At 39.6% G+C, this 8,398-nt stretch overlaps 1 long non-coding RNA gene across 6 annotated transcripts; it reads right to left on the bottom strand.

Moving 5' to 3' along the window:
- Window positions 1-10: 10 nt before the first annotated feature.
- LOC146693114 (uncharacterized) lies at window positions 11-7,643 on the bottom strand. 6 transcript variants are annotated; one of them, XR_014915367.1, is made up of 6 exons: window positions 7,547-7,643; window positions 5,198-7,341; window positions 4,837-4,945; window positions 4,612-4,731; window positions 4,308-4,469; window positions 11-444 (listed from the first exon to the last, which is right to left on the bottom strand). It is a non-coding gene; the product is annotated as an uncharacterized LOC146693114 (long non-coding RNA). The 6 variants fall into 6 exon arrangements; XR_014915365.1 differs by having other exon boundaries at window positions 5,198-7,451; XR_014915369.1 differs by having other exon boundaries at window positions 5,198-5,354; window positions 5,899-7,635.
- Window positions 7,644-8,398: the final 755 nt, after the last annotated feature.

Below are 8,398 nucleotides of genomic sequence, written 5' to 3' on the forward strand. Positions count from 1 at the left end.
TTTATGTCACACTTATTTCTGCTTTCCCATTTTATAATTATTACTTACATTTTGATTAGATACCTTGAGTTTGTAAATGATCAGATTACATACAATGTATCCAATTCAGGGTTGCGGGAGGATGAAGCCTATCCCAGCTGATACAGGACAAAGACAGGCTGCCAGTTTATTGCAGGGATAATACAATATGTGTAACAGAAAATCCACTTAAATGTTTGATATTTCTTATAATAATCATAATTATGACTATTATTTAAAGGTTTCTTCATAAATACATTTTGATTTTTTATAACCCCTAAAATATAAACCTGAGCTGTTTCAGATTCTGACCTCTGACCTCAGTGACCTGGCTGTGTCCTCACTGCAGCTCCCTCTTGGAAGTACGTCTGCTTCTTGTCTTCCCCCAGTGTTGACCGCCTGATATCAAGATATCACGTACTGTAACTGAGGAACAAAAAAGGACAAACACTTGCCTTCATTTAAAAGTACATTCATACAGAGATAATCTATGGAAACACACTAGTTCACAGTTTGGGAGGAACCAGTTCCTGTGAAACATTTCTGTATATGAACATCATGTGGAGAATGAATGAAATGAGTTCTTCAGGTGACTCAGCAGTCCCACACTGACAAATGAAATCTAGTTAAACTATTAAGCATATTTGCTCTTCTGAAATCTGTGTTAAACAACAACAAACATAAATTAGTAACAAAAACTACAGCTGAGTATAGGCTTTACAAACCACCAGCAGCCATAATGCTAAATTTTAATCTTCAAATGTTTCTGAGCTGTCTTCAACCTGCTTTTAGCACATTAAAATCTCAATAAATAAAGTCAATGCAGACTCAGTCCTAAATGTTCAGCACACAGAGACACAGAGGTACCGTTTAAAGTTTAGTGTTAACTTGAGTCACTGATCATTCACAGTATTACAGAGTCTGGCAGTCTTTGCATGATGTCCACGTCACTGTAAGTTTCTAGCTGACTCTCAGGTGTGCCAGCAGGAAAGAGTAATAATAACCTGCATCCTGAGGTTTGTCATGCAGGATTAAAGGAGCCAAGCTTTGTTCACACAGCTAGGATTGTATTTTACACTGACCCTGGGTCAGTATCAACTTCAAGAAGACAGCTGTAACTGTTGATAGAAGAATCACACACACATATTTATGGCTTTGCCTTATAGAATTCAGCATCTCAGTGCTCAGGAAATAGGTTTTGCAGCTGTTTGAGCTAAGATTTTCAAGTTATTCACAAATTAAAACCTATACTTTGTGTCGGGCAAGAACTAAATTCAAATGCATGTAACAGTGAGAAACGCACTGTCTTGGCGAAGTAAAGCGTTTCTCATCAACTTCATAGAGCTTGCTGTAACTTTTGATAGAAGACTCAGACAAACATATTCATGGCTTTATCTTATAGACTTCAATATCCCCCCAATGTGTGTGTGAGTCTTCTCTCAAAATTTACAGCTGTCTTTATGAAGTTTATGGAAAAACGCTTTATTTCACCACGTTAGTGCGTTTCTCGCTATTACATGCATTTGAATGGAGTTCTCGCCCGACACAAAGTATAGGTTTTCAATTTGTGAATAACTTGAAAATCTTAGCTCAAACAGCTGCAAAACCTATTTCCTCAGCACGGAGATGCTGAATTCTATAAGGCAAAGCCATAAATATGTTTGTGTGTGAGTCCTCTATCAAAAGTTACAGCTGTCTTCATGAAGTTGATACTGACCCAGGGTCAGTGTAAAATACAAGTTATTCACATAATGAAAACTTATACTTTGTTTCGTGCAAGAACTCCATTCAAATGCATGTAATAGTCAGAAACGCACTGTCTCGGCGAAATGAAGCCTTTTTGTACAACTTCATGAAGTTAGCTGTAACTTTTGATAAAAGGCTCAAAGCAGAGGGATAACGACGGCTATTCAACATCGTTACACGACACATTCGAGCTGCATGACGCAGACAAAGTGACTAAATCATCTTTTTTGTGGTTTATTGTCTTCAAACCAGCAGACAAAGCCGATTGCAGAAGATGTCGGAGAAGAACTTCAGGCCGTGTACTGAAAAGGTATTTTTTTCTTGTTATCAAAAGACATTTGGAGTGGCAGCTTCTGCAACTGGTTGCACTAAAGTAAAGCTTACAGTCTAAGAAACCACAGTGTTGATATTCAGCACAAAGAGAAAAGCTCACTTGTTTGAATTTATTTACAATCATAGTTTTATAAATTCTGAATGTAAACATCTTTTACAGCTTTGATATTGTTTGACACTAGATATCAGGTTTAATTTAAAGGTTTCTGTGTCCCAATGAGCCATTTACACTGACCAGTGTTTCACTTTAACTGTAACACATTCATTATTTAGTTCCAACATTTCTAAGATAAATAACTGAATGTAAAAAATGGCAGCCCTCAGGCCAGGTTTAATTGATAGAGATATATGCATGCATTGTGAAATTTATGTATCACATATAATTGTTATTCACCTAATCATGGCATACCCACCCCTTCCTCCCTAGTTAACTGCAACCCAAAATAACTAGTGGGGCTATTTACACACTCACAACCAGTGTGGGGTAAAAAGAGCCACCAAAAAGCTGTCAGCCACAGATGTGCTAGAAGAGTTAGAAACTCTACTTATGGAGAAACTTTCTAAGTCTAACAGGGGACAGGTACTCCTGCCCAAATAACCTGATATAACCCCACATACAGCCCAGCCATAAAATGAACCAAGTCATTTAATTAAAGACAGCATGGGACCAAATGCATGTAACCAGCCTGCACCAACCTGGCATTTCTTCCTCCTGAATTAAATGAATGAATGGATGAAAGTTAAATGACTACAAACCTAAAGCCACTAGTTCCCACACTGGAGCTCCCTGACACTGTGTGTTAACCGTATTTAGCTTGTATCAACAGTTGTAACAGGCTAAGCCACTTGAGACACTGCATTGAATTTGTTCCTGTCTTAATGATTTCAGCTGACTGGTTTCAACTCAGATGTTCTGCTTTTTCCTTTCAGTAGATCAAATCAGCTCGTGCTGCTTCTGCTTTCAATTTAATGGCAAGAAGAAGAAGAAGAATGCTTCAGCGAAGTGGCGTTCATGGTCTCAGTGAACAGTCATGGTCACACACTGCATGTGGTTTTAAAAGCAACATGTCTGTTCAGTACAACGATCGAGATGTGTAATATTAGTGCAGCTACGGTTTGTTCTTGAACATCAGTTCTGTTTTCTACTTTGATCACTTAGACCAAAAAAGTGTTGTTTTCAGATTCTTTCTTTTAAATCTATAAAGCACCTGCTCATTTTTTATTACAATTAGTTTCACATAAATGTTAGTTTTTCCTTTATGATCTTTTAATGCTTACACTACACTGTACACATTAGAGACATTTCTGTTACCTGTTTCTGTTGACTCAGAGTTGTGAAATGTTCTTTTATTTAATGCACAATATGAAGTTCATAATTTTCTTACAAATAAAACTCTAATGACAAACATGAACAGCTGTGCTTATCTCTGAGACATGAGTTTTTGAATGTGTTTAGACAGTGTGCATTTGTATGCTGAAACTATAATGGTGAACCTGAGGTGATGGTCAACAGAAGGCAAATATATATCAATATAAAACAATATTGAAGTAATGTCTTTACCCCCTGCAGAGTGTGGACGCTGTGCACTCAATCACCTTATTCACTGTAGAAAACGTGACTGACTGTCTCCATGGTTACATCGTATATTATTAGCTATGTAAACAGCTTCCATAGATACCGCCATAGCTCTCTGCAGCTGTAACACTTTCACACTTTGCAAATCATTTCACGATTTTGATAGTTATGAAGACAGAATATGTTTTTAAGGTCATGCTAGGCGGTTGCTATGGTGGTTGCTGTGGACTTGGCTGGACCGCGTCCGATTCCTGTTATTAGCTGTCCGCCGTAGGAAGGCTGCGTTCCATTTACAAGTAGTGACAGTCTGCCGCAACTCGAACTCAAACCCCACTTTGTTCTTTAATTATAGGCCTTTTATAGCCGTTCATGACACACGCACACACACACATAAAGCACTTTGCCTCACCATGAGAATGGAACTTTACCTAAGCTAACCTTTAAAATATCTGATATAGGATAGAAAAAATGAAGCAACCAGAGATTTAATGATGAAGACTCTGGGTTCTGTAGTGACCTGAATGACTCTTTGCATACAATTTATTGAAGAGGACTTTAGAATGCACTTTACATTTAGACTGTTGCTGTTTAATTTTTTACATTGTTGCGGTGTTATGTCATGAATAAAGTTCACCTGCTGGGGGTTTGATGGATCAGATCATCATAATCAATGGGTCCTGAGGTGGGCGGGACTGTCTCTGGTGATGTCACCATGAAGGAACAGCATCTGGCACGTGTTGCTGAAACATCCCAGTACACTGGTGTAGTTTCCTCTCCAGCTGTTTGACATTTGACACTTCAACATTAAGGGGAAGAAGAAGAAACAGTGTTAGGTCAGGTGACCACATGGTTTCTAAAGTAACTGACAGGAAGTAACCAGGCCGTTAGAAATGGATGGCATGTGTTTAGAGTTACTGGAGTTGGGTAACTCTACTTACCAAAAGCAGAAGCACACAGATGAAGGATCAGATGCTGAATGTTGCAGGAACATGCTCGTGCGGTGGTCATTCAGTGCTGCTCCGGCAGGTTAGACAGTCCAAGACTGATATACTGCCCATCTGAGAGTTTGAAAACACACATGCAAAGATTTATTTTGTATTACAGTCAAAGTTGGATGTTCATTTTTGTCCTTTAAAAATGTTTGTGTATTTGAAAGCACTAACATTTAAGGATGACTTGGATCGTCTCCTTTAAAGGGGAGACAAGTGTATCCACTGATCCACGTCACTTTACCTGGATGATGACTCCTCTCCCCCTCACTCAGAAACGCTCCTAATATAACCAAGCAAATAAATAATATTGAAGATTTACTTACATCATTACAAAAACAGGAAAAACATCTCCCTTTGATTCTATTTCTCCATTCCTGCTGAACATCAGGCAACAAATATCTCAATAAATCACAGTAAAATGTAAAGCACATGTTTTCTCTGCTTTGTCTAACCTCTGCAGAGCCTCTGTCAAGAAAAACATATCTGTAAGCATAAAACAAATATACATTTCATAACATGTCACTGGACAAACCTCGGTCAGTTGATTTCCTCTGTGCAGTGCAGACGAACATCAGTCAGCAAGTCAAGGTGGTGAGATGGACTGGTGTCCTTTGTGACTCTGCTGGTTCTTCTGAGGAAATACCACCGTCTCTCCACACTGTCACCATCTGTGAGCACAAACTGCTGCTCTGCTCTGCCAGCATGTAGGAAATCACATATCACACACACAGGGGTGAAGAAACATTAGAACTCAACTTTGGATACTTTAGATCTAAACAGATCAAAGTAGCTCTTAGCTTCAACAATCAGTGAACAGACAAACAATGATACCATACTGATTCTGTATGAATACAATATGGTATTTTCAATACAGGTGTCAAATTAATTTACTAAAACTAATACAGATATATGTATTTTTTTTTTTTGATAAATTCGTTTGCTAAATTATAAGAATATATATTTTTTCATTTAACAATTGCAACTGAAAGAAATTAAATATTGAACAAAAATATATTGTCACATTCTGAGCATGCTCAGCATGCTGACAGACTTGAAGTTGCTACAGATTTTAAGAAGTGATAATTATAGGGAAAAAACTTCTCTTTTTCATCCATTTAATCAAACATTTGATGCCTTAGATGTCTCAGTCCTATAGCATTCTGCAACTACAACTAAGCTGAAGCTTGGATTTGGCTGCAGGTGCCCTGTACATCCTTCTCAACATGTGGGTACCATTTAATCACACTTCTTCCTGAGCTTTGCTTCGTCACAAGACCAAAGGTGGCATCCCGTGTCACGGTCATATCATCATCCAGAAGAAACATTTGAAGAAACATCATGGAGAAGAAACATTTACGCGCCTCCCGGTTTTGTTTTCTGATCCTGCAAAAAGACTGAGGACAACAAAGCCCAGAGAACACGAGATACACAACATCCAACATTCAGACTCAACAGCCTCCATAAATGAAGAGCACCAGGTTGGTTCAGTTATAGTAGATGTCATGGAATTTTTTAAATAAAGTCTGCAACACAGAAAGAGCTGTGATCATGCTATTTATTACTGTGCACAGGAGAGCAAACACACATCAAACATCACAGTTCAGTCATGTCAGCTCTGCCACTTCACGTGTCTCGCTATGAAACCTAACGGATCAATGGTTATGCTGTTTTGTGCCCTTGACGTTATCAGCACCTGTAAAGGGAGTTGTTTTCTCAAACTGCTGAAGTAAGTTCATCTAGTTTTAGAAACTTTCATTGAACAGTCTATAACAGTGTCACAACTAAGCATATGCATAAGCACTTAAATGCTTTAAATGAGAATAACATAAAATTTCTATTACAGGAGCTAGAGCCTGTCCCAGTAGTCATAGGTAGAGCACACCTGGACAGGTCACCAGTCTGTCAGAGGACTAACACAGATGCAGCCTGACTCAATCCTAAATGTTCAGCACACAGAGACACAGAGGTACCGTTTAAAGTTTAGTGTTAACTTGAGTCACTGATCATTTGCAGTATTACAGAGTCTGGCAGTCTTTGCATGATGTCCACGTCACTGTAAGTTTCTAGCTGACTCTCAGGTGCGACAGGTGTGCCAGCAGGAAAGAGTAATAATAGCCTGCATCCTGAGGTTTTTCATGCAGGATTAAAGGAGCCAGGCTTTGTTCACACAGCTAGGATTGTATTTTACACTGACCCTGGGTCAGTATAAGTATCATACAGTTTAAACGAAGCACTGAAACTTGCACATATTTATTACAGATCACTGAAGCTAATCGAGATATTTGCTGTCAGTCTGTGGCTGCGATTAAACACTTTACTGGAAACTTTATTAACTAGTAACTTCGTCAGTCATGACAGAAGCTAATATTTCTGTGCTAACATCGTTTAAACAGTAACAGCTTTACTCCAATATAAGCTAACGTTTACACCGTAACTTTAAGCTAGCACCATAAAGACGGTAAAACACGTAATAACATCTACAAATGCATCTTAAAGCTGTTATATTAGCACTCGGTGTATTACTAACATAACCACATTAACATTATTGACACTCGCTGGTCTGACTTTTAATAGTCATTCTATAAATGCTGTCCGTTTAAACGGTCTTACCTGTACACACATTGCAGCCAGAGTGGATTCTGGAGTCTTCCCACGCTCCTGTTAGTGATCCTCCATCTGGATGGATGATAACAACCTTCTGAACAATCTAGCAGGAGATGGTCCATATCTAGGGGATATGGACTGATAACAGCCGAAGCGGGTGAATAAAGTCACCCAGTCGCTAGCTGTGCGATTACCCAGCATACACCAGCACAATATTAGGCACAGCACCACCATAGACATTTTCAGTGGTTTTGAATGCAGGACATGGTTATCTTACCTTGTAAAATGCATGACAATAAAACAGCTAACCACCATAAAATGGTATTGTGTATGTATGTATGTGCATGTGTGTGTGTGTGTGTGTGTGTGTGTGTGAGAGAGAGAGAGAGAGAGAGAGAGAGAGAGAGAGAGAGAGAGAGAGAGAGAGAGAAAGAGAGGGGGGGGGGGAGAGATCAAAGGCCTGCGCTTATGTTTTTTCTTGATCAAGAGTGTGCCTCCTCTCTCTTATTGGATGTATGGTATAGCATGTTTATTCAGGTGCACCTTTGAAGTCTATGAGAATACTTTGCAGCCTGGTCTGAGTGGTCATTTCTGCACAGACACAATGAAGCGTGCACTCAGTTTAGAGGAGGCTGTTGCTGCAGTTTTGCACTCTCCACAAGCAGTGGAGATACTTCTGACAGCGAAGAAGAATTTTTGCCAGGCACCAAGGAGCTTTGCAGCTCATGTGTGGAGGAGGAGAAGGAGAAGGAGGAAGAAGAGCAGGAGGAAGAGACAAGACTGGAGGATGGCCAGTGGAGATCTAAAAATGGAGAAATCATGTGGCAACCCACACACGAAGAGGTCCTGCCATTTTTTCCTCCCCCCATTTTAACCCCAGGACCAACCCATTATGCAAATCGTATAGGATCAGCAGCCCTGTGAGCACTTTCCATCTTTTTTTTTGCAGAGGACATTATGCAGCTAATCCTGCATTTCACCAACCTGCAGGGGCAACAGGTCAGTAAAAGACTGGAAGGACATAGATGAGGAGTTGCAGGCTTACATGGGGCTTGTGATGCTGGCTGGCCTGTACAGGTCTCAACATGAAACGACAACAAGCCTGTGAAATGGGGAGACAGGGCTCTTC

This window comes from Copadichromis virginalis, linkage group LG15 (assembly GCF_057382275.1).
Source record: "Copadichromis virginalis isolate Kocher_CV1m ecotype Utaka linkage group LG15, C_Virginalis_male_GT1.1, whole genome shotgun sequence".
Taxonomy (NCBI): domain Eukaryota; kingdom Metazoa; phylum Chordata; class Actinopteri; order Cichliformes; family Cichlidae; genus Copadichromis; species Copadichromis virginalis.